This window comes from Antechinus flavipes, chromosome 3 (genome assembly GCF_016432865.1).
Source record: "Antechinus flavipes isolate AdamAnt ecotype Samford, QLD, Australia chromosome 3, AdamAnt_v2, whole genome shotgun sequence".
Lineage (NCBI taxonomy): Eukaryota > Metazoa > Chordata > Mammalia > Dasyuromorphia > Dasyuridae > Antechinus > Antechinus flavipes.
In genome coordinates, this window is record NC_067400.1 from 119,261,652 (window position 1) to 119,289,332 (window position 27,681).

Below are 27,681 nucleotides of genomic sequence, written 5' to 3' on the forward strand. Positions count from 1 at the left end.
ATAGATAATTTTCCTTGCAAAATCCAGAATTACAAATTATTTCTCTCTTCCTTTTCCCACCCTCTCCCCCAGATAGCAAGCAATTAAATAAATGAAGATATGTGCAATTCTTCTATACATAGCTCCAAAACTATCACATTACACAAGAAAAAAAATCAGATCAAAAAGGGGAAAAATGAGAAAGAAAACAAAATACAAGCAAACAACAAAAAAAAAAAAAAAAAGGGAAAAATACTGTGTTGTGATCCCAACTCAGTTCCCACAGTCTTCTCTCTGGGTGTAGATGGCTCTCTTCATCACAAGACCACTGGAACTGGCCTGAATCACCTCACTGTCAAAAAGAGCCATATCTGTTAGAATCGATCATTATGCAATCTTGCTGTTGCCATGTAAAATGTTCTTCTGGTTCAACTCACTTTACTAATACCATCAGTTCATGTAATTCTCTCCAGGCTTCTCTGAAATCATCCTTCTTATTGTTTCTTAAAAAATAATATTCCATAGCATTCATATGCTATAACTTATTTAGCCATTCTCCAACTGATGGGCATCAGTTTCAAGTTTCTTGCCACTACAAAAAGGGTTGCCACAAATATTTTTGCACATGTGGGTTTTTTTCTTTTTTTTTTTTATGATCTCTTTGGGATACAGGCTCAGTAGAGACACTGCTGGGTATGCACAGTTTGATAACCCTTTGGGCATAGTTCCATATTGCGCTCCAGAATGGTTGGATTAGTACAAAACTCCACAGAGCCATCAAAGTCACATTTTTCCCATATCTCCTCTAATATTCATCATTATCTTTTCCTGTCATTTAAGCCAATCTGAGAGATACATGGTAGCGCCTCAGAGTTGTCTTAATTTGCTTTTCTCTGATCAATAGTGATTTAGAACATTTTAAAATATGACTATAAATGCTTTTCTTTCATATGAAAATTATCTGTTCATATCATTTAACCTTTTATCAATTGGAGAATGACTTGACTTTTTATAAATTTCCATCAATTCTCTCTATATTTTAGGAAGGAGGCCTTTATCAGAACCTTTGGATGTAAAAATTTTCTTCCAGTTTATTACTTCTCTTCTAATCTTGTCTGCGTTGGTTTTGTTTGTACAAAATCTTTTTTAACTTAACAGAATCAAAATTATCCATTTTACATTTGATAATGTACTCTAATTCTTCTTTGGCCACAAATTCTTTCTTTTTCAACAGATCAGAGAGGTAGATTATAAGCAATTAAGTTGCTTATAGTATCACTTTTTATGTCTAAATCATGAACCCATTTTGATCTTGTCTTAGTATACAATGTTAGGTGTGGATCAATGCCTAGTTTCTGCCATACTAATTTCCAATTTTCTCAAATAATATTTGTACCCAGAAGCTGGGGTCTTTGGCTTTATCAAGCACTAGATTACTCATTTACTATTGTGTCTTGTGAACCTAACCTGTTCCATTGGTTGACTATTCTATTTCTTATCCTGTACCTAATGGTTTTGATGACCATTACTTTATAATATAGCTTTAGGTCTGGTATAGCTGGGCCACATTCATTGGCATTGTTTTCATTGCTTCTCTTGAAATTCTTTACCTTTTGTTCTTCCAGATGAACTTTGTTATTAGTTTTTCTTAGATTTGTAAAATAATTTCTTGGGCATTTGATTGGTATAGCACCAAATAAGTAGATTTATTTAGGTAGTATTGTCATTTTTATTATATTAGCTCGACTTATCCATGAGCAATAGATAATTTTCCAGTTGATTAGATCTGACTTTATTTGTGTAAAAAGTGTTTTGTAATTGTGTTCCTATAGTTCCTAACTTTGTCTTGGCAGATAGACTCCCAAATATTTTATATCATCCACAGTTATTTTAAATGGATTGTCTCTTTATATCTCTTGCTGCTGGAGTTTGTTGGTAACATAAAAATGTTGATGATTTATGTTTATTTATTTTGTACCCTGCAACTTTGATAAAGTTGTGAATTGTCTTTATTAGGTTTTTAGTTGATTCTCTAGGATTCTTTAAGTATACCATCATATCTTCTGCAAAGTGATAATTTGGTTTTCTTGTTACCTACACTACTTCCTTTAATTTCTTTTTCTTCTTATTGCCAGCTAACATTTCTAATACAATATTGATAGAAATGGTGATAGTAGGTAATCTTGTTTTACTCCAATCTTATTGGGAATGGTTCTAGTTTATCCCTATTACATATGATGCTTGATGATGTTTTAAATAGATTTACTAATCATTTTAAAGAAAATTCCATTTATTTCTATATTCTTTATTGTTTTTAATAGGAATGGATATTTGATTTTGTCAAATGCTTTTTCTGCATCTGTTGAGATGATCATATGACTTTTGTTAGTTTGACTATTGAAATAGTCAGTTATGCTAATAGTTTCCCTAATATTGAACCAATCCTTCTTCCTGGTATAAATTCTACTTGATCATGGTGTGTCATTCTGGGAATTTTTTGCTGTAATTACATTGCTAATATTTTATTTAAGATTTTGGCATCAATATTGATTAGGAAAATTCATATATAATTTTCTTTCTCTATTTTGACCATACCTGTTTTGGGTATCAGTACCATATCAGTGTCATAAAAGGAATTTTGCAAGACTCCTTATTTTTCTATTTTCCCAAATAGTTTGCATAGTATTGGAATTAATTATTCTTTTATGTTTGATAGAATTCACATGTAAATCTATCTGGCCCTGGAGATTTTTTCTTAGGGAATTGATTAATAGCTTGTTCAATTTCTTTTTCTAAAATAGGATCATTTAAATAATTTATTTTTCTCTTCTGTTAATCTGGGTAATTTATGTTGTTGTAAGTATCCTTCCATGTCACTTACATTATCAGATTTATTGGCATAGGTTTGAAAAAAATAGCTCCTAATTATTGCTCTAATTTCCTCTTCATTGGTGGAAAGTTCACTCTTCATTTTTGATACTATTTGATTTTCTTTTTTCCTTTTCCTAATCAAACTAACTACAGGCTTATCTATTTTGTCTTTTTTCCATAAAACCAACTCTGTTTTGTTAATTAGTTCTAAGTTTTCTTACTTTCAATTTTATTAATCGTCCCTTTTATTTTTCAGAATTTCAAAATTGATATTTAATTGGGGGATTTTAATTTGTGCTTTTTCTAGCTTTTATAGTTGCATGCCCAATTCATTGATCTTTTTCTTTTCTATTTTATGCAAGTAAACATTTAGAGATATAAAACTTCCTCTAAGAACTGCTTTGGCTGCATCCTGTAAATTTTGGTATATTGTCTCATTGTCATGTTCTTGGATGAAATTATTGATTGTGTCTATAATTTTTTGTTTCATTCACTCATTCTTTAGGATTAGATTATTTAATTTCCAGTTACATTTGGTCTATTTTCCCCTGGTTCTTTATTACATGTAATTTTTATTCCATCATGTTCTGGAAAAGATGCATTTACTACTTCTGGCTTTCTGTATTTAATTTTGAGGTTTTTGTATCCTAACACATGGTTAATTTTTGTGTAGATTCTATGTACCACTGAGAAAAAAATGTATTCCCTTTTGTCTCCATTCAATTTTTTCCAAAGGTCTATCATATCTCTCTTTTCTAAAATTCTATTCACCTCCTTAACTTCTTTATTATTTATTTTGGGGTTTGATTTATCTACTTATGAGACAGTAAGATTGGGATCCCGCACTAGTATAGTTTGCCTATCTAATTCTTCTTGCAGCTTTCTTAACTTCTCTTCTAGGATCTGGATGTTGTACCACTTGGTGCATATATGCTTTGTATTGATATTATTTCATTACCTCTAATACCTTTTAGCAAGATGTAGTTTCTTTCCTTATCTCTTTTAATTATATCTATATTTATTTTTGCTTGATCTGAGATCAGGATTACTACCTTTGTTTTTTTTTTTTTACGTCAGCTGAAGCATAATAGATTCTGCTCCAGCCTTTTACTTTTACTCTGTATGTAACACTCTGCTTTAAATGTGTTTCTGGTAAACAACATATTGTAGGATTCTGACTTTTAATCCATTCTGCTATCTGCTTTCCTTTTATGGGAGAGTCCATTCCATAACAGGAAGTTAAAATTACTGATTCTTTATTTCCCACCATTTTATTTTCCCTAAGTTATAATTTTCTCTTTCCTTTCCTCTTTTCTCTCCTCCCCAGTGTTTTGCTTCTGACAATTATTGATGTCAAACAGTTCTTTCCTTTTACTGCCCTTCCCCTCTTTCTTACTAATTTCCCCTTCTGCTTCTGCTCTCCCTTCTATTAGCCTCCCCCTTTTCTTTCCCTTTTCATCTCTTACTTCCTATAGGATGAGGCTAGTTTCTCTGTGAAGCTAAATATGTTTGATATTCTCTCTTGGAACCAAATCTGATGAGAATAAGGTTCAAATGTTGTTTATTCCTCTCCTTTCTTTCCCACAACTTTGGTAGGTCATTTTTGCCTCTTCACAAGATATAATTTATTCCATTTTACCTCCATTTTCTTCTTCTTCCAGTACAATCCCTTTTCTATTTCTAGTTTTTTTTAATATTATCACAATAAAATCAAATTAGACCTATACACTCTATGTATAACCATAACAGAAATATAGTTCTCAAGAGTTAAACATGTCAACTTCCAATATAGGAATGTAATCTTTTAACTTTTAAAGGAAAAGAGTTATTTTTTTTCTTTCCTTTTAAACTTTTCTATGCTTCTCTTGAATTCTGTATTTGAAGATCAAATTTTATGTTTAGTTCTGGTCTTTTCATAAGAAATAAATGAGACTCACCTGGTTCATTGAATGTCCATCTTTTTGCCTGGTAGATAAAGCTTAATTTTGTTGGATAGTTGATTCTTGGTTGCAATCCATATACCTTTGACCTTCAGAATATCATATTCCAGACCCTTTGATCCTTTAAAGTTGAAGCTGCAAGATCCTGGGTAATCTTGATTGTGGTTTCTCAATATTTGAGTTTTTTTCCTGGGGGCTTGCAATATTTTTTCCTTGATCTGATAATTCTGAAATTTAACTACAACGTTCCTTGGAGTTTTCATTTTTGGGTCTCTTTCAGGAGGTGATCCATGAATTCCTTTAATGGATGGCTATTTTACCCTCTGGATCTAGGACATCTGGCAATTTTCCCTGATGATTTCCTGCAAGATGTTGTCTAGGCTCTTTTTGTTCATCATAGTTTTCAGGAAGTCCAGTAATTCTTAGATTATGTCTCCTAGGTCTATTTTCCTGGTCAGTTGTTTTTCCAAGGAGATATTTTACATTTTATTATATTTTTTCATTTCTTGGCTTTTTTTGGACTGATTCTTGATGCCTCATTGAGTCATTCTCTTCCATTTGTTCAATTCTAATTTTAGTGAATTTTTTTTTAGTTAGTTTTTTATCTTTTTTTTACATTTGGCCAATTGAACTTTTAAATAAGTTTTGTTCATTGGGTTTTTTTTTTCCATTTCACAAATTCTGTTTTTCAATGAATCAGTTTCTTTTTCCATTTCATCAAATCTATTTTGTAAGGAATTAAATCTTTTTTTTTCCATTTCTCTAAATCTATTTTTAGAAATTTTCTTCAGATATGGTGTTTCCTTTGCCAAACCCTGTTGCAAAGTTTTCATTTCCTTTGCCCATTTTTTCTAACACTTTTCAGATCCTTTTTGAATTCTTTCGAGAGAGTCTTGTGAGATGGAGATCAACTGTTCTTCTCTGTTTTCATAAAAGCTACCTATGATAAGAGTTCTTTTTGCTTTTCTGCTCATTTTTAAATCTTAAGATTTGCTCTTAGTGTAAAAGGGAGATTGTCCAAAGCTTCCTCCACAGACAACAATGGTTTCATCGTGCCTTTTTTCCAGTGCTGATGACATCCTTCCAGAGCTGGAAAGGAATGGCCAAGTCTTGTTTTGTTCTGGGTTTCAGGGGCTCACTATAGAACAGAGTAGCCAATGCTGCTGTGTTTTGGCTAAGAGCCTCCTGGTAGATTCCCCCAGCTGGCAAACACCATGCTGCCCTGGGTCCCTGTGCTTTGCTGGCACTGGGCCACCTTACGCAGTGCCTGATTGAAATAGATCTTTTCTGAAGTTCTTCCAAAATATCTTCTGCTAGAAATTTGTTACACTCCAAATATTTGTGGGGTCTATTGCTTCAAAACCAGTTCAGAGATTTGATCTGCTATTGATCTGAGAGAAGTCAGGAAGATCTCAAACAAAAACCTGTCTACTCTCCGCCTAATTGCTTGCATTTTTTCTTTCGGTCTCATCACCATATTGGGTATTAACAGCTATATCTAGTGGTTTTTTTTTTTTTTAAATTCTCATTCTATTTTTTCTCTTTGTAACTTTTGATATTGTCAACCACCTATTTGTCATATTTTCTCTCCCCAAGTCCTCACTGTCTTTGCTTTCTCTTTGTTTTCTTCCTACCTGATTATTGCTTTTTTTTTTTTTTTTTTTTTTTTTTTTTTTGCTAAGCCAACTGGGGTTAAGTGACTTGCCCAGGGTCGTCACACAGCTAGAAAGTGTTAGGTGTCTCAGGCCAGATTTGAACTCAGGTCCTCCTATCTTCAGGGCTGGTGCTCTATCCACTGCTGCCTAGCTGCTCCATGATTATTGTTTTTCAATCTCCTTTGCTGTATAAGCTTTCTCCTGCCTGTGAGACAATATCCAAATCCCCCAGGATCTTGTTTTGGGCTTTTACCTCATCTTCATCTAAATTCTATTCTTTGATTTTCCCAATAGTTCTCTAGAGTTCAATTATCATCTCTAATCAGATGACCCTAAATATCTGTGTATTCAGCTCTAATCCCTAATTTAAACTTCAATACCACACTAACCAAATGAATGCTGCACATCTCCATCTGGATGTCTTGTAAACATCTCAAATTCAAAAGTCCAAAACAAAATTTGTTATACTTTCTCAACAATCTGTCCTTCACATTCTTTTGCCTCAAAAATACAAATTTCAGACTCTCAACCTAGTTATTTAAAGCTTTCTACTTTCTACCTTCCTTGAGAGTCTAGTTTCAAATTATTTTCCATTAACTAGCTCTCCATATTAATCAATCTGTTTTATTAACTGTTCTTCATACATGAGATTCTCTGATTTAGCATCTTTCCTTACAACTAACTATTTCCCAGCTATTTCCCTTTTCTGGGGAAATACATCTTTTCTGGTGTATATTCCTTCCTGTTACCCACCTGACAAAATGCAAGCTTTCTTGAAACCCTATCTCAGGTATCATTTCTCATAGGAGATTTTTCCTAATCTCAACTGCTAATATCCTCTACTTGTTGAAATACCTTTTGATTCTTTTCATATATATGATATTCATTTATCTGGGTTGTATTTATCTAGATTTTATTTCTTTCTCCTCCACCCAAGCTCCTTTAAGGTAGGCATTTTTCATTTTTAAAAATCAAATCTTCCTCTTCAAAATGTCTATTTCTATTCATAAATGATCTGAATTGAATTTTTATAAATGAAAAGCCTAAGATGCTTAGGAGTTAGTAAACGGAGTAACTAGTATTCAAATCTTCTTTTTATGACCCCAGATCCAGAGCTTCTTCCATTATGCTTCATTGCTTCCAGTGGTAATGAATACATCATCTCTAGAGAGGGCCTGCCAAAAGCTAATCATTTATTTTTGGATATTGCAGACGCCATCCTTGCATTGGATGATAGATTACAGCAGGCAGTTTCAAAAATTCCTTCTAAGTTGAAGATTCTATGATACCAGAGTTAAAGAAAGATTTATCAAGCAATCATGTCACCAGTAGACCACCTTCAAGTATTATAGCTAATATGAGTGTTTTGAAGCTCAACATATTCTTAAAATGTCTTCCAAATATCCCCACACACACTTTTCACAATGACCAAAATATTGCATACAGTCCTTTTGGGATTCATTGCTTTTAAAATTGAATTATTGCAGTGTGATTTGGCAGAAGTTTCTTTACACTTTTTCTGAGTATGAATATATTTTAGATGAATTGATAGGCTATTTTTATATCACTTTCAAATCTTTGATATGATATAAGTGGCATATAAACAACCTGAGTTTCATTTTTATCTGAACTATATTTTCTTTCTTTCTTTTTTTAATAGCTTTTTATTTACAAGTTATATGTATGGGTAATTTTACAGCATTGACAATTGCCAAACCTTTTGTTCCAATTTTTACCCTTCTTCTCCCCACTCCCTCCCTTAGATGGCAGGATGACCAGTAGATGTTAAATATATTAAAGTATAAATTAGATACACAATAAGTATATATGACCAAATCGTTATTTTGCTGTACAAAAAGAATGGGACTCTGAAATATTATACAATTAGCCTGTGAAGAAAATCCAAAATGCAGGCAGGCAAAAATATAGGGATTGGGAATTCAATGTAATGGTTCTTAGTCGTCTCCCAGAGTTTTTTCGCTGGGCGTAGCTAGGTGTTCATTAGTTCTCCATTGGAACTGATTTGGTTCATCTCATTGCTGAAGATGGCCAGGTCCATCAGAATTGATCATCATATAGTATTGTTCTTGAAGTATATAATGATCTCCTGGCCCTGCTTGCTGAACTGTATTTTCAAGGAGGAAATCTTTCTTTTTTTTTTTTTTTTCCTGAGAAAGTTTCTTACTTTTCTCTTTATTTACATTGGCATTATTATTGTTATTATTATTAATATTTATTAACATTGACATTAACATTTCTACCATACATTGGTCTAGAAAATCTAATCAATGGGTGCATAGTATTTCCTAAATTTGTAATTAAAATATGCTAATTTTTAAGTGATTCCTTACTTCCATCCTGGAAAGATAGTTACTATTGCCATTATACACATGAGGAAATAGCTACAAGGAAGTTCCATACTTCTTTGACCCTGGATAAGTCAACAAATCTTTTTGTACCTTGGTTTCCTCATGTGTAAACTTAAAAAAAAATAGATGAAAATATTTCCAAGGCTTCTTAAAAATTTAAGATTCTATTGTTTTTGTGAAATTTATTCAAAGGTAGCATTGTAAACAAACTGTAAAAATGCTGAGATAAGCTTTCCCTGCTCCTGAGGTTTTAATATATTCTAAGTGATTTGACAATCACTTTAAGCTATTGAAATTAATTCAATTGTCGAATTAGGGTGAAGATCCTAAAAATAGAAGGTTAATTTAAGTCTATGGTATTTTTAAAAACATTTAAAAACAATTTTAAAACTTATTAAGTTTTGTGTTATGTATTCTATTCCCCCCCACACACACACACACACATTGAGATGGGAAGCAATCTGATAGCTGTTATACATGAGTAATCATGTGAAACATTTCCATATTAGAAATTTTGCATGAAAGAGACAGAGAAAGAAAGAGAGACAAAAAGAGAGACATAGGAGGGAGGGAGGGAGGAGGGAAGAAGGAAGAGAGAAAGATAATGAGAGAGGGAGGAAGAGAGATAAAGAGTGAAAAAGAGAGAGAGAGAGCGAAAGAGTGAGAGAGAGAGAGAGACAGAGACAGAGACAGAGAGACAGAGAGACAAAGGAAGAAAAGAAGGAAGGAAGAAAGGAAGGAAGGAAGGAAGGAAGTGAAAACCGGTCTGTATTTAGATAATATCAATACTTTCTTTGGAGGCAGATAGCATGCTTTTTCATGAGCCTTTGGGATTGTCTTGGATCACTGTATTGCTAAGAATAGCTAAGCCATTTGCATTTCTTCATTATATAATATTGCTGTTACCGAGTACAACATTCTCCTGGTTCTGCTAAACTTTACTTTGCATTAGTTCATGTAAGTTTTTCCAGATTTCTTGAAATCATCCTTCTTGTTATTTCTTATAAAACAATAATATACCATCAAAATCACATACCACAGCTTGTTTAGCCATTCCCAAATTGATGAGCAAATCTATGTTTTTTTTTTTTTTAATTTGAATTTTCTGTAAGTTGTAATGCAGAACTGAAGCTCTTGCTTCCAGAGATTGGATTCAGTATAGAGGTCGTCTCAATCATTTTACCACTTAATTTGTTTTGCCCTCACCCAGGATTTCCTCTGGGAATATCCAAATTGGGCTCATGTGTAAGTGTCTGCAATAAAAGATAAAGAACCCTTAGCTCAGCATTATATGCACCCAGACATTAAAAATAGGACATTTTGATCAAAACAATGCAAAAGAATTTGTAATGAAACATAAATAACTAAAAAAGCATCCTTTCTTCTCCAATGTGCCCCATTTCCCCAGGAATATATACATGCCTATAAAGGTAGAGTCCTTTCTATTTCATGAAAGGCAACACACACACACACACACACACACACACACACACACACACACTCTTTCTGAATCTGCACAGTCCACATATTCTTAAGTACCAATGAATGGCATGTTCTGGGTTTATTCCTCCATATTGTAATTGTTCCTTGCAATTCCTTAACTCTACTTGACCTTTGGTGTATTTGTAAAATTTTAATTTGTATTATAGATAGATGTACCTGCAATTTTTGCAATTAGACTATAAACTTATGAAAGACAGGATTTTATTTCTACTAATACTGGAATGACAATTTCTTCCTTCAACATATTCTTCAATATTTTCAGTAGATCTGGAATATCATCTTCATGGGTACTTCTTTGTAACTTCACAAACATTCCAGTTGCATTTCCTCATCCTGTGTGATTCTTTTCTTGTCCATGTACTCTTGTTAGTGTACTGCCATAAATCCTCTGCAGATAACCTACACAACAACCATATTCCAAATCACTATTTCATGAAGATTGGAACAGTTCTCATGTTGCCTTCCATTGTCCTTTATCCCATTATGTGATAAAATGCATTTACTCTTCTCACTTTTCTCAGTGTGCATTGCCTGGATGACATCACTTAGAATACTTCTGTTATACAAATCATTAACAGTAATATATTTCAAACTGCTTTACTTCTCACCTCTAGGATTGGTTGGTTTTCTTCACTTTGAGATACACTAATATACCTTTGAGTTAATATATACCAACAATACCATAATTGCTTCCCATAGGCAACTCTGATCGCTCTATCTTTTTGAGAGATTATGAGATTCATATCATGCTGTTTGACTGGGAAAAGCCTACATTGATTAGTGGTCTCACTCTGCCTCTTTAATTGTAAATCTCTAGTGATTTGACAGCCAACACACGTCTCTGTTGCTGTGGAGAGTCATCCTTTTTATTTTTCAGAGACCATTGTCTTCTATGTGGTTCTTGGACATACAGTAACTAGAAAATATTAGTATGAAAAATAAATTTTGTTTCAGGAAGCAATATAACATAATAATATATGTATATTAGGTAGGTATCTAACAGTGGAGGTAATACTGCACTATTTCTTACCTTCAACCTACATTCTTTTTATTTAATTCTGGGACCAGATCATTTCAATCTTTAGGGTTTGCTCTAGTATAATATCTTGTCTCACCAGACTGCTCATTCAACTGATTGTCATAGTCTCAGCAAAACAAGTATTTTGATCTATTTATTTCTTCTTATATAGTTACATGGATCTCTTGTGATTGCACAGGGATTTCTTTGAGGAAGCCAGGTGATATGGCGTGAGGTGGAGAGAGGGATGAGGGTGTGTATATAATAAGAGAAACTAAATGATACCTACCAAAAAAAATCTAGAAGGTCTCATTATTTAGGGATTATTCCTTTTCCATTTGGATTAATGCAAAGACATCTTCTATCACACTATTAAATGAAACTGGAGAGTAAACAGTTCCCTGTTTTATACCTTGTTTATTATTTTTAATGTGTATTGTTAACATTTATTTATAATTTAACTTATATCCAATTGTTTGCTGTCTTGGGGAGGGGAAAGGTAAGGAAGAGAGGGAGAAAACTTAGAAACACAGTCTTTAAAACATGAACATTGACAACTATCTTTACATGTATTTGGAAAAATAAAATCATATTGGGAAAAACATTTATTTATATTAGCATTTTAAGAAATATTTATTTTATTTTAATGTATAGAATAAAAGAATAGATTATAATAGTGTAACATAAAAGATAATTGCACATGAAACTGCAAATCTATTACATACAGCTAGTTATTCCTTTTAGATATACCTCATTTTTTCTTCTCTCCCTCCTCCCCCATTCTAAAGCTGGCTATCTTTGGATATATATACACATACATACATACATGTAAATACATGTACATATGTAAAAACGATTATATACATACTTCTACTTATTAGTCTTTTCTCTGGATACAGATCTGTAGTCTATTTGAGTATTTATAATAGTCTTGCTCAAAGTCGTTCTTAAAACAATTTTGCTGCTACTATATACAATGTTCTCTTAGAACTGCTCATTTCACTCTTCATTATTTTGTACAAGTCTATTCATATTTTTTAAATCATTGAGTTCATCATTTCTTATAGCATATATATGCATTTCTTGTACATATATATTTTTCTCATCATATTCCATCACAATCATATATCATGTCTTGTTTAGCCATTCCCTAATTGATGGGAATCCACTCAATTTTCAGTTTTTTTGCCACCACAAAGCTGCTATATATATTTAGAACATATGGATTCTTTTCATTTTCCCCTAATCATTTTTTTCAAATAGACCTAGTGCTTATGTTGCTGGGTTACAGAGAATAAGCAATTTAATAACTCTTTCATAATTCCAGATTCTTCTGCAAAAGGGTTAGAACAATTCACAATTCTACCAGCAGTGAACTAGTGTCCCAATTTGTCCACATCATCTCCAACATTTGCTTTCCCTTTCAATCATTTTATCCAATCTGATACATGCAAAATGATATCAACATTTGTTTTAATTTGCATTCTCTAATCAATAATTATTTAGAGCATTTTTTCAAATGACTACAAAATGTTTTGATTTTTTTTTTATTGAAAAACTTCCAGTTCACATCCTTTGATCATTTATCAATTGGGGAATGACACATATTCTTATAAATTTTATATATTTGAGATATGAGACCTTTATCTGAGGAAATGTGTATTAACAACCCCCCTCCCCCAATTTTATGCTTGCTTTCTGATCGTGGTTACATTTATTTTATTTGTATAAAAACTTTTAAATTTAAGGTAATAAAATTATCTATTTTATCCTTTATTCTGCTTTCATCTCATTTATTTATATAAATTGTTCAGCTATCTGTAAGTCTAAGTAAATATTTTGTGTTTTTCAAATTCTCTATATCTAGCTGATGTATCCACTTTGATCTTATTTTGTAAATGGTATAAGATACTGGTCTATGTCCAATTTCTGCCATACTGCTTTTTAGTTTTTCCAACAATTTTTTTACCAAGTGATGAATTTTTGCCCCCAAATCTAAAATCTTTTTATTATTATATTATATTATATTATATTATATTATATTATATTATAGCTATTATATATTATTATATATTACATATATTATATGTTATTATAGTTCTGGATTTAAAGTTAGAGGCATTTGATTTAAATTCTCTATCTGCTTTTAATCACCCATGTGGCCTTAGGAATTAGGTGGTTCAATGAAAAGAATGGTAGACATTAAGGCAGAATGACCTAAGTGAAAATTTGGCCTTAGACATCCACTAGCTGTGTAATTTTAGTGAATCAATTAACTTGTGTTGCCTCAGTTTCCTTATCTGTAAAATGAAGATAATAATAACAGCTAATTCCCAGGGTTGCTCTGAGGATAAAATGAAATATTATTTGAAGAGTCCTTTGCAAAGCTCAGTGTTACATAAATATTAGCTATTATTATTGTTATTTTTAGTTACTTTACTTTTTGAATTTTTTAAATGTAAGATAAGGTAGATAAATCATCAATAAAAATAACTCTAATTCTAAATCCATGACTATAGGAAGAGAGTTTTTAATAGTGTCCATAACTCCTTAAAAACAATAGATATTTAACAAATAGGCATGCGATCAAATGTTATTTCTTTTGATTCTTATAAGCATACTTAAGTAACATAAATATTACCATATTAATTTTAGAAATTAGGAAACAGGGTCTCAGAGTTTTAAGTGACTTCCCTAAGTGACATAAAACTTGCCCATAAGTGACAGAATTAGCATTTGGACCCAAGGCAAGGTCTCTCTGATTCTCAGGTCCAATTCTGTTTTCATCCCTCTATATGAATACTAATAAAAGCCTCTAAATGGTAAATGCCAAATGAATGGAACAAATTATAAATGCATATTGCAATTGGAGATGGACTGTCTTATTTTGACAAAAGGAGTGAGGCAGAGTGAAAAAAGAGAGGAGCAGACAGGATCAGGCTTGGCAAATAGTAGCTGCAGCTGCAAACCAAAGGATTATCTTAATGTGTGCACAGTGTGGAAAAAGATGCCAGTCACATATTGATCTCTTCAGCCACACCCCAACATCGAGATAGTGATCGGCCACAAGTCCCCATCATCTGCCACTCCTGAAGGACAGTGATGGATCAGTGCTATTTGCTTTTATTTTTAATGACATTTTGCTCTATGCTAATGAAATCAGTAATTAGGCAGTCACTCAGCTGCTGCTATTTTGTAATTTTGTGATAAAGAAGGAATTGGTGAGTTGAAGAAAGGAAAGAAAAGTCAGTTTCTTCAAATATCAAATGCAAAGTGTGCAACTAGCACTGTAGCATGATGAGCTGTTACAGGATATGTGATCAGGGCGCAATTAAAATGTATCCAGCAAAGGCAGCCTGGAGCTTGCCAAGAAACACACCACAGAATTATGCAAGAAGTGTCCAACCTATGATTTAGAAATTCTGTGAACTCAGAAAAAAAGAATGTTCATTTCAGCTGGGTTTAGATGAGAATGTTGCTGAGGGGGAAAAAAATAAAACAAGTGTAAGTCAATTCTCCAGAAATGACATGTTACTCTGAACGAGCTTGTTTCTCCTCGTGTCGACAGGTGCTGCTTAGAAAGTTAGAGAATTCTTGTGATTATGCAGAGACCCAATAGTGGTACTTTGCCTAGAATTTCAATTAATGTGTGACTCCTAATATGCATGGGAAAGTTATTCATTCTATTAAAAAATTATTGAGCACCTAAAATTCAGTTTGAATCAGCAAACATTAATTAAGCATTTATTATATACCCAGCATAGTGAAATATATAACAATATAATGCTATAGAAAGGATGTTGGAGATGGGTGTGAGTCCAACCACTGATATATACTAGTTTTGTGATGATAGGCAAATTGATTAACTCCTTAGAACCTGTTCCTTTTCCCCTAAAATGAAGATAATAACACTTTCTACCTGCCTATGAGGGTTGTTATAAAGAATGCAATTGTAAACTCTAAAATGTTGTATAACTAAGCTAAAATGAAAATCCATCTTTCCCTTAAAGAATTTATTATCTAGTGGGAAATTGAATCTATTAAACAAAACCTTTTTTTCATTAAGCTATAAATACACAAAAGCCAAATAATGACAAGATCTACCACATAGCAGCATTATAAGTGCCTAGTGGTAGTATGGACAATATATATGATGATATAATAAAGAGACGGAGCATTTGAGCAATGCTTTTGGAAGAGAGCATATGTGGATTGAGTTTTAAAGGACTGATTAAATTTAAATAGAAAGAGAGAATTGGATAAGGTAGGGTAAGAAGAGACTAGGCTAGAATAGAATAGGGTAAGGAAGAGGATAAGAAAAGATAGAATAAAATAGAATAGATAGGATAGGATAAGATAGGGTAGGGTAGGAAGAGGATAGGAAAGGTAGCAAGAGGAGAAGAGAGGAGAGGATGGGATGGTACAGGAAAAAAATAGAATAGGAAAGGGTAGAAGGAGGATAGGTTAGGATAGGGTATGGTAGGATAGGAAGAGGATGAGCTAGGATAGAAAGAGAATAAGATAGGATAGGATAGGATAAGATAGGAAGAGAATAGAACAGGATAGGATAGGAAAAAGATAGAATAGGATAAAACAGAACAGAACAAAACAATAGGATAAGACAGATAGGATAGGGATGAATAAAATAGGATAAGATAGGATAGGATAGAATTTGATAGAACAGAACAGGTCAAGACAGGATAGAATAGGATAAGTTAGGATGGGGTAGGGTAGGAAGAGGATAGGATAGAACAGAAACAGGGGAAAGGAGAGAATAGGATAAGAAATTAGAATAGGAAAAGAAAAGTGCCCCTAGCTTCTTCCATTTCTCAAAATTTTAGATTTAGAAAGAATAGATTTCAGAGCTTTCAGAGAAAAGATAGATAGGATGCTATGGCCACTATTTCCACAAGGAAATTGGCTAAGGATAAATGGGTCACTTTCTAGAATGAAATTCTAAAAGCACAAACAGAAATACTTTTGATAAGAAGAGCAATAGAGAACTGTCTATAGAAATTGATGTGAAGATGGAAGCAAGGGCAGGTAATGAGGATGAATACAAAAGTGTAGGACAGAATAGTGTTAGGAGTGCTAATGCTCAGACTGAACTGAAGCTGGCAAGAAAAGCTAAAGATAGCAAAATTGGGTTTGTTTCATTTTGTTTTTTATTTACCTTGAGGGAATGAATATCTGATAATGATAAGAATATAAAAATATTCAAATTGTATTTTGAATCTCTTTTATCTGTCAAGGAAACCAATCTGTGACCTGGAGAAGACAGATTCAAAAAAGGATAATAGGGAGTTGAAACACAAGGTAAGTAAGAAAATAACAACTAGAAAAGCAAAATTGTCCCAACTCTCAAAGGGTTTTCATTTTAATGAGAAAAAAATGTATATATATTTAAAAGGTTTTAGTTGTAAGTCCCATGGTTCTTGGGATTCAGTGATGAAGCTGATGCTTATATCTCTTCTTTAATATCATTATTTAATTTCACTATTTCTAAGATTCTTTGTTTTAGAGCCCTGGACCATTATTATCAGAGTTTGAAAGGACATGGTGGTGAAGATGGTAGGGTGGTGAAGGTAATTTAACTTGTCAGTCACATGGTGCCTCTTGTTTCCTCACAGTCTCTTGCCTTTTACATTTTAGAATATTATGTTTCTAGTATATTCTTCTTTTTTAAAGCTCCTTTGAATTTTTAAATGAGTTGTTTGTTCAATGGAGTTTTTTTTTTTTCATTTCACAAATTCTGTTTTTCAAGGACTTGTTTTCTTTTTTTATTTCATCAAGTCTATTTTGTAAGGAGTTATTTGCTTTTTACATTTCACTAAATCTATTTTTAAGGAGTTTTCTTCAGATAATTTCTGTATTTTCTTTTTCAAACCCTCTTGCAAAGTTCTCATTTCCTTTTCCATTTTTCTTCTAACTCTCTTTTAAGATTCTTTTTGAATTCTTCCAAAAGAATCTTGTGAATTGGGGACCAATTCATATCATCCTTTGGGGCTTCATCCAGAGATAATCTGGAGATGAGGGTTTGAAATCTGTTCTTCTCTTTCTCCATAAAAACTATCTATGATCAAAGTTCTTTTTGCTTTTTTGCTCATTTAAAAAAGAATGGTTGAGTTCTGCTTTTAGGGTAAGGGGAAGATTGTCCAGGCTTCCTCTATAGGTTACAGTGGCTGTACTGAGTCAGGGATGACTAACTTCAGGTGCTGGGTGGGCATGGCCAGGTTGAGTTATTCTGAATTTGGGGGCTCACTATTTGCTTTTTGTATTTGTATTGGATGTCTCACAGCTAATCTGCAGATTTACTGGCTTTCAACTAGGACAGAGTTACCATCACTGCTGTAGATTTCTCTAGTTATATTCCCCTGACACTGGGGCTGGAGGCCCACACTAACCTGGGTCTCTGCATTGTGCCTGTGCTCAGTAGCCTCCCTCCATGCCCGATTGAAACAGACATATTCTGAAGTTCTTCCAAAATATCTTCTGCTGGAAATTTGTTATACTCCAGATAATTCTGGGTTCTATCACTCTAAAACCAGTTTAGAGGCTTGATTTGGTGTTGATCTGAGGGACATCAGGGAAAGCTCAGATAGAGATGCGTCTCCTCTCTGCCATCTTGACTTTGTGCCCCTCTCTGTGCCCCCCCTCCCCTTTGCCATTTCTTCTTCTTTTTTCCTCCTACATGTTAGTTGTAGACACTTAGCAAATCTTACATGCTCATAGATACTTGAATTCCTTTTTTGGTTTGCCTACAGCAATTTTTGGAAGTTCTGGATTTGGAATATGATATTTCTGGATGTTTTCATTTTGTAATTTCTTTCAGTAGGTGGCTTATGGAGTCTTTCTATTTTTACTTGATCTTCTGATTCTAAAATATTGGAAAGTTTTTTTCTAAAAGATCTGGAAAGGATTTTTTGGTCTTTTCTCTTTCTTGAAATATGGCATTTAAAGTTTTTGTTTGGTCACAATTTTCAGGGTATCTGATGATTCTTAAATTTTCTCTTCTCAATATCTTTTCTACTTCAGTTGTTTTTGAAATTATATACCTCTAATTTATTTTTTCAATTTTAAAAATTTATTTGAATTCTTTTCTTGTTTTCTCATACTCAGTGAGTTATTGTTTCCATCTTACTTTTTAGGCAGGCCACTATGTGAATAACAATTTCCTTGTGTTCTGTTTTTAATTCTCCTTTTAATTTTTCCCCCTTATTGCTTTTCTTTTTCTTTCTAATTCTTTTCTTTTAAATTTCATGCTTAATTTCCTCTAGCCATTCTTGATGATTTGTGAATGATAACTATTTGATAAGCATTTACCATGTGCCAAGCACTCTGCTATAACCTGGGGAACTCACTGTAGTTGGGGGAAAAAAAAAACATATGAAAGAACATTCAATTTCTGGGTGAGTAGAAGACCTAAATTTCAGATGGTCAGTAGCAAGTACCAGGGATACTTAAATTAATAGTAAGTCAAAAGACAGTGCCATGAGTTCAGCAGGGCATAGGTAAGTAGGGCCAATATAATGCCTAGAGGATCTCAGGAATGACAAAACAGATGGTAAAGCTTGGTAATCTTGCATCTCATCAGAAAGGGATTGGTAAATCCCATTTCACATAAAAGCTGAGTGAGCAGTCAAGCAGCACAGTTGGTTTCTGAGTAGCCAATACCTTGGGAGGAGATAAAAGGAAGGCATGGAGAAAGGGATGCTTTCTCTACATTTGGCCATCCAGGATGGATTCTGTGTGACTATAGAAAGGAATGATAAGAGAAAGGGGAAACGCACTCCCTGTCATTTCCACTCTGTTTTATTCCCTGAAGTTCTGTTTATAATTGTGGAATAAATCTTTTGTTTTTGGTTTATTCCATTGAACTTTTTTAAAGTCATGCTTTTTCTTTGTTGTGTTCAGTGCTTACCCTTTGTTCTTGGTTTCAGATTTTGGCTTGGTCCTGTTCCTTCCATTCTTCTTGAAGAAGTTGTATAGGGTTTTTTGGTCCTATCAATTCAAAAGGCGTAGATAATATTAGGCTCCACCATTCTCTACTTTAATCTCTAAATTCTGCCTCAATCTCTTGGTGATCCATTGTGAAATCTGAATTTGTCCATGTTGAATCTTTTCTTTGACCAATACACAATCAGAAGTTGGTTCCATTTTCTGTTATATCCCTGATAAGAGCCAGGGGAATGCTGGAGATTCTATTAATCATAGGCCTTGGGCACAGGCCTCCCTGGATCTCTTAGTCAGGGGCTAAGGTATCCTTGCTTTCTACTGTGGCTCTCAAGTGATCTGAGAAGGATATGGTTGGGTCCAATTAAATTGCAGAGTGATCTCTTTCAATGCTAATGTACTGAGATAGACCAGAGTTTGCTATTAGAGCTTGTGATAGCATTCCAATCTCCCATGCTGCCTACCTAACTTTAAGTCTGTTTGCAGGATCAAGAGTCAGCTTCCTTAGCACAATTCTCTCTGTCTCTATCAGTTTCTATCCCGTTTATTTATACTAGCACTAGTTTTCTTGGTGGGTTCCTGCTCTGGATTATACTTGCCTTTGATTGGTTCATGTAATTCCTACTGACTTCTCTGGATGAGCCTTCTCCATATACTTCCTGATTTCTTCCATTCTGAATTACAGTGATCATACTGACTTTTCTGCTAAGAACCCTCTATCTGCCTCTGATTTCTTTGTATTCTTTGATTCAGAATTTGTATTCTTGATTGGGTGGAAAACAGTGATTTTTTTTCTTTTCTGTTTTCTTTATCCATGGTCTTTCATGATTAGTTTGCTGATGTTTACTGAGATTTATGTGGGAGAGACATTGCCATATTACCTGAAAGTATCATCCTCCTCCTTTTTCCTAGAATCTTTCATGATATTAAAATGACTGTCAATTTAACACAATATTAACAGACAACTATTAAAATCAGTAAAAGAGGATATATTTTCTCGGAATAAATTTAGTGACACATTTAGGGCCTGATAATAAAAAATCAGTTTTAAAAATCTAGTTCCAAAAGAGAAAAGGATAGTGATGTGTTCTTTTTTTCCCCTTTTATTCTCTTTACTCTTCATATGAATAAGCTGTTTTTCTCAGATATACATAACTCAACCCACAGTAACTTTTTCTGACATTGCTAAGAATGCAATTTGAATTTTGCAGTTCCATTCTGCAGAGATGGACTATGGTGTTATCGGTTAAAAAAAATTAATTGAAAAGGAAGAATTAATTCAGAATATGCTTGCCATTTAAACCCAACATTGTTTCAAAGTTCAGCTTAACTGTGTTAGTGATCTCATTGCTATTGGCTTTATATCATACTTATAAAAACTTATCCTGTTTCCTGCGGGTTCTTAAGGTTCTTGGTCTCATCAGTGTAGGCAAACATCATTCTATCATTCTGCCATCAAATCTGATTATGTGTGAGGGGAAACTTGAGACAGGATAAGACAGAGATAGATAGTCAAGCAGACAGAGACAGATGGAGAGTGAGGATTTTAATCAATTCATGGTAGAAGATATTTTTCTATGCCTCACTTAATAACATAAGATGTTATTTAACAACAAAAAAGGTAGTGTGGTATAATGCATAGAGTTCTGGCTTAGGCTTTAGGAAGATCTAGTTCAAGTCTTTCCACTGACAAATACTAGCACTATCTCTATAGGCAAGTCAAATAATTTCTTGGTACCCCAAGCAACTCTCTAAGGTTATATTATGCACAGAAGTTGGTCTGCATTGCTGGAAGAAGTTTCTACATCAGGAATTCTTTACACAGATAAAAATAAGAAATCTGGTCAACCCCTCCCCAAATTAAGTAAATTAATTGGGTCTTAATTCTATCAGGCCATAGTATTATTCTTGTGGCTTTGTATATTTTGTTCTTGGGGATTAAAAAAAAACCAATGATAGTAATCATATATAACAGGAACTGGTCATTGAAAACCCACCCCTTAGGAATATGCACAGTATTCTTGGCTTTTTGCAATACCCTATGTGGACTCTAAAACATTCAGGAATACTTTGTGATAGTTCCTCCGAAATGAAAGTCTATACTCATGAAGACTAGGCTCTCATTGACTAGTCCCTGTTACACTCATTAGCAACTAAAAATAATTGTATTTTTCTTATGGCAATGCTTTATAGGTAAATATTCTATGATTTTTTTTTTCTGTTGAAGCCAATTCATTTAGTGATATTTTATGAGATGTCACTTTATTTTCCAAAGGCACAATAACACATATAGAAAAATTGTTTCAGAATATTATTGACTTAGTATATTTTGCCAAGGAGTTGGATATTAACTTCATCACTCCTTTACTGTGGAAACTGGTCCAAACAGATTTAGCTTTCATCTACTTGAAAGCAAAATAAAGAACTAGGAAATGAGAAATGTTACATTTTGGTTGCTTTGTTAAGAAACTGACACTCCGAATGTGAACTTGAGAAATGAAGGAAAAAAGGCAACAATATGAGAGTTGAATGAGTGAAATTTCCCTCTCTGGGGGTCTTCAATTTGTGATCAGTACATAGTAAGATGACAACTCCTGAGCAACACTCACACCAGAAGCTTTGCCCCTTCACTTCTTATACAAATCACTGCATCACCAAAGAAGCAGTCCTGAGCCCAGCTGTGCAAGCAGGTGGAAAACGCCCCCACTAATTACAGCTCTGTCACATAATGGCAATGACGCTAGGAGTGAAGTATTCACTGGAGGACTCTTGGTTTTTCCCATCAATTGGGGATCACATAAGGAAAAGAAGGTGTGACTCATGGAAGATGAAATCAAATCAGTCACATTCTCAGCTGCCAAGATGGATTAGTGAGTATTTAGAGATTTTCCCAGTGGTCAGAGAAGTTTAAGAATTTTTAAAAAATGACCTCTGATCATGAGAAAACTTTGCAGCCTTCCATTCATCTTCATTGACATTAACTATTGCATGTATAAACAGCAGATCCCAGAAAAAGCAGTCTGGGTTGTCATATTCCTAGTGAATTGCCCAGGTACAAGCAGTAGAAAGATCATCAACTATTTCATGGAGTAGACTCACTGTTAAATGGCTTTGGAATGTAATCAGAAAACTGATATGGAACCATGCATAGCAGTCCATGGAACATTTAGGTTGCAGATACATTGTAATGTCACGAGACATCCTAGATAATATAGTTTTCTAAATCTATTTGATGGCACTCTTCATGTCACTTTTCCCAGTAATTCACAAGTATATTGTATTCTTTGGTTTTCCAAACACAAAATTATTTTTCTCTTTTACCTTTAGGTCTTGTTTGTCTACTCTGTCCCATTAGTATACTTTTCTATTTTCAAGCAAAGAGTTGGGGAGGGAGAGAAGGAGAAGGAGAAGAGAGAGAGAGAGAGAGAGAGAAAGAGAGAGAGAGAGAGAAAGAGAGAGAGAGAGAAAATAGAGGTGGAGTAGAATAGTAATTCTAAATCTGAATGTGAATGGGATGAATTCACCCATAAAACAGAAGCATATAGCATATAACAGAGTAGATTAAAAAACATAATCCCACAATGTGTTGTTTATAAGAAACACACATGAAGTAGAGTCACACACAGAGCAAAGGTAAAGGTAAAAGACAAGAACAAAATTATGCTTTAACTGAATTAAAAAAAAAAAAAAGCAGAGGTAGCAATCACAATCTCAGAAAGCAAAAGCAAGAAAACATTTGTTAACAGAGGTAAGCATGGAAACTACATTTTGCTAAACATCTATTAAAAGAGGTAAGAATGGAAACTACATTTTGCTAGAAGATATCATAGGCAATAAAATAATGTCAATACTAAACATATGAGCACAAAATAGTTTGGCAGTCAAATTACATTAAATAAAGGTTTTGCACAAATAAGTGAAGATCAGAAAGAAAACAGAAAACTTGAGAAGTTTCTCTGAGAGAGGCCTTATTTCTCAAATAGAGAAATGAGTCGTATTTATAAAAATGCAAGTCATTTCCCAGTTGATATAGTCAAAGGAAAAGAAAACAGGCAGTTTTCAGAAGAAGAAATCAAAGCTATCTATGGTCATATGAAAAAAAATCTACATCACTATTGATTAGAAAAATGCAAAATAAAATAACTCTGAGGTATCACCTCACACCTTTCAGAGAGGCAAAAACAGAAAAGGAATATGACAAATAGTGGAGGCAGTGTGGGAAAATTGGGACATTAATATATTATGCTGGAATTGTGGATTGATCCAAACATTCTAAATAGGAATTTGGAACAATGCCAAAAAGATTATAAAACTTCATACCTTTTGACCCAGTAATGCCACTACTAAGTCTGCATCTTAAAGAAAATTTTTTAAAGAGAAAAGACCTATATAGACAAACATATTTATTGCAGCTCTTTTTGTGATGGAAAAGAATCACAAATTGAGGGGATATCCATCATTTGAGGGATAATTGAACAAGTTGTGGTATGTGATTGTTATGGAATACTATTTTAAATTTTTTTACTTATTTAATTTTTAATTTGTGGAAAAAACAAGCATTTCTTTCACATAATATAATAAAAATGTGATTGCATATGAAACTAAATCTATTACATATAACTTGCTATTCCTTTTAAGTATATAATTAAATTATTTAAATTTATTTTTTCCTTTTTTACCTTTCCTACATTCTGAAATGGTTACTGTTAGACAAAAATGTGTGTGTGAAAATTATTCTATATACACTTCTATTTATCACTTCTTTCTATGGATGCAAATAGCATCTTCCTTCATATGTCCTATTATTTAATTTGAATATTTATAATAGTCATGACTTACTTTCTCAAAATTGTTCTTAAAACAGTTTGGCTGTTACTATATACAATGTTCTCTTGGTTTTGCTCTTTATCATTTTGCCTAAGGTTATATTTTTCTTAAGGTCAATAAACATAATTTCCTATAGTAATAGTAGTATTGTGATGGAATATTATTGAATAAGAAATGATTGAGCTGTTTGCTCTCAGAAAAACCTGGAAAGAGTTATATGAACTGATACAAAGTGAAATAAGCAGAACCAGGATAATCGTGTTTACAGTAACAGCAATATTGTACTATGATCAATTGTGAATGACTTGGATAATCTTGGCAATACAATAATTTTTTTTTAATCTCAAAATTTTACTCAAAGGAAATCAAATCTTCATCTATTCACTTTGCCCTATTCCCAAACTCATCTCCCAGTTCTATCTTACCATAGGGATTTTAAAGTCCTAGAGATTGGCAATACAATAATTTAAGACAATTCTGAAGGATTTATAATGAAAAATGTAATTCACCTATAGAGAAAGATTAAAGGAGTCTAAATATAGGTGAAAGCATATTTTTAAAACTTTATTTTTCTTTTTTTGTGGTCTATTTTCTTTCATAACATGACTAACATGGAAATGTTTTGCCTGACTACACATGTATAACCTATATCAAATTGCATCCCATCTCAGTGAAGAGGAAAAGGGAGGAAGAAAGGGAGAGAAATTCGAACTCAAAAGTTTAATAAATGAATGTTAAAAATTGTTTTAAATGTAATTGAGAAAAATATTTTAAAAAAAAGAAATGATGAAAGGGATGATTTCAAAGAAGTCTCAGAAAACATATGAACTGATACAGAATGAAGTAAGTGATAGAAACCAGGAAAATAAATTTTATTATAACAAGAATATTAAAGAGATAAATAAACTTTAACAACTTAGCAACTCTGATCATTGTAATGACCAATTATGATTCCAGAGAACTAATGATGAAACATAACACTTAGAGAGCAGATAAAGACTATGTATACACACACACACACACACACACACACACACACACACACACAGCCATTGTGGGAATTTGTTTTACTTGGGAATATATTGATTTGTAACATGGATTATTGCTTTTCTTTCTTTCTCATGGTAGAGAGGGGAGAGAAAAAGTGGGAAAGAGAAAAGGTGAATCTTTGTTGATTAAAAAATCAATAAAAAAAAAAAAGGCAATTCCATTTCATGTTTTTCTCAACTGCCTCAGTTTGGGACCAGGTGGCAGCTGCCACAAGTTCAGTGAGCCTTAGGGCTGGGTATTTAGCCACATTTAGTCATATTCTCCTTCTCCATGATACTTTATTCTAGTTCTCATGGCAACAGGATGAAATGTATTAGTGCATAGAAAAATCACTTGGTTCTCCATGGGTGGCATGAGAACTCCTGGGTGATGACTTTCTGAAGACTTTAACTGCTAACTAGCTGGATACCTGAAAATCATCATTTCCCTTTAACTCCTCACTACTCAATCCTATACTCCTAAACTTCAAGGTGAGAGAATATTAAAATATAACAACATAGAAAGTAGCATAGGGAAAAAAATTCTTTCTGTAAAGTTTCAAATTTGTCCCAACAAATTGTTTTATTATTAAAAAATATAAGACTTCATTTCAGTGTGTCAGATTAATATGCATATGTTTTATATTATATATACACATACATATACATCACATGTATATCTCTCTATATATATCTAGATATATGTCTGATTTTAGTAGATATACCAAACCTGAGAATAAAAATTTTAAATCATTTTTAACTACATTTTGCTGATGACAAAGAGAAGTTAAATGAATTTCTCCAAGAGAACAAAGTTAGCAACTAGTAGAATTAGATCTTAACTCCAAATCTCTCAAAATCTAAATCTGGTGCTCTTTCCATTATGCTACTCTGATTTTCCCTATGAATTTCTATACTTTATATAGTTATCAAATTCCATTTTGATGTCTTTTAAAATACCCATTATGTTATGTTTTTTAGAAAGAACTAAAAAAAAGGAATATTCAATAAACATGCATACACATTTATTTATTCATTCAATCAATAAGCTCTTTTTTTAAAAGCTCTTCTGCACTCTAAGCACTATACTATGCACTGAAAATACAAAGACAAAAAATCCTGCCTTTAAGGAGCTTATATTCTATTTGGGGGGAAACTACAGGTTGGATGATAAGTCAATATAAATTATAAGTAAAATAAATTTAAAGTAATTTGGGGAGGAGGAAGGACACAAACAGGGACAAGTAGGAAATTACTTCTGAAGCAGGTAACTAAAAGCATATTTTTGTATGCTGTTATATTTAAGCAGGAATTATTTGCATATCAGAGTAAAAAAGACAGCATACAAAAAGGGAGAAATAATTAAATAAAATTACTTCAAAACAACCTTTCCAAGTTTTTTTTTTGTTTGTTTTTTGTTTTTTTTTTTTTTTTTTAAAGAGAGATACATAAAAGGTTATTCATCGTTAGTGGCTAGAGTTGCCAATATAAAAGTTGATAATATTATGTAAATTAATACATTTAGAGTCCACTAGCCCCAAAATTCCACTTTATAGAATTAGTTTAAATAATGACAAACTTGATTTGGAGAACCAGAAGGTTCACAAAGATTTCAATAAAATAATGAAAAATTCAAGAGTTTAGTTTAGCATTATCACATAATATGAAACAAGTTATTAAAATGATGTGATGTTGTTTGAAAACAGAAAAATAGATCAATGGGACAGAGTAGAGAAACAAAACAAAAAAAATTAATGCTAATAGTAATGTTTGAAAAACCCCAAAATACAAAGTACTTGTGGATTGCTGCAAAAAGTGATAAATTGTTTGCCATCAAATATATTTAGAACAGCATATTATCTAGAATGTCTCATTACATTTCAAATACATTTGAACATATCATACATTTGAACATATGAGCATACATATCTGCAACCTAAATATAAAAGGTCACATCATTAAAAGAAAACATATTAAAAGAGGATGAAAGAACGCACATTTCTCAGCTATAGGTGGGGAGAAAATTCTTAAACAAATAATGTATAGGAAAGATCACAAAAAATAAACAAGATGATTTTGATTATGTAAAATTAAAAAGCATTTCCAAGAAAAAAATCAATAAAGATAAACTAGGAAAGTAAGTTCTGTAGTGGGAAAAAACTACATGATTTCAATTGTTAGTTGAAGCATTAAACATATCTTATAAAAATTTGATTTCCAGGACATATAAACAATTAAAACAAATTCCTAAAACCAAGAAACATTTCCTAATACATAAGTCATCAAAGTAAAGACAGTTGTTTGTTATTTGTTAAGTTTATAGTTTTTAAAAGCGAAAAAATGTAATCATTAACCATATGAAAAAAATTCTCTGGCATTAGAAAAATACCAATTAAAACAACCATAAAGTTCTACCTAACACCCAACAAGTTAACAAAATTGATAAGGAAAGGAAATAGTTAATACCACAACATTTGTGAGAAGATAGCTTATGGGGACTTTGGCTAGACTTTGTTGTGACCCCACTGCCTCAAGTCC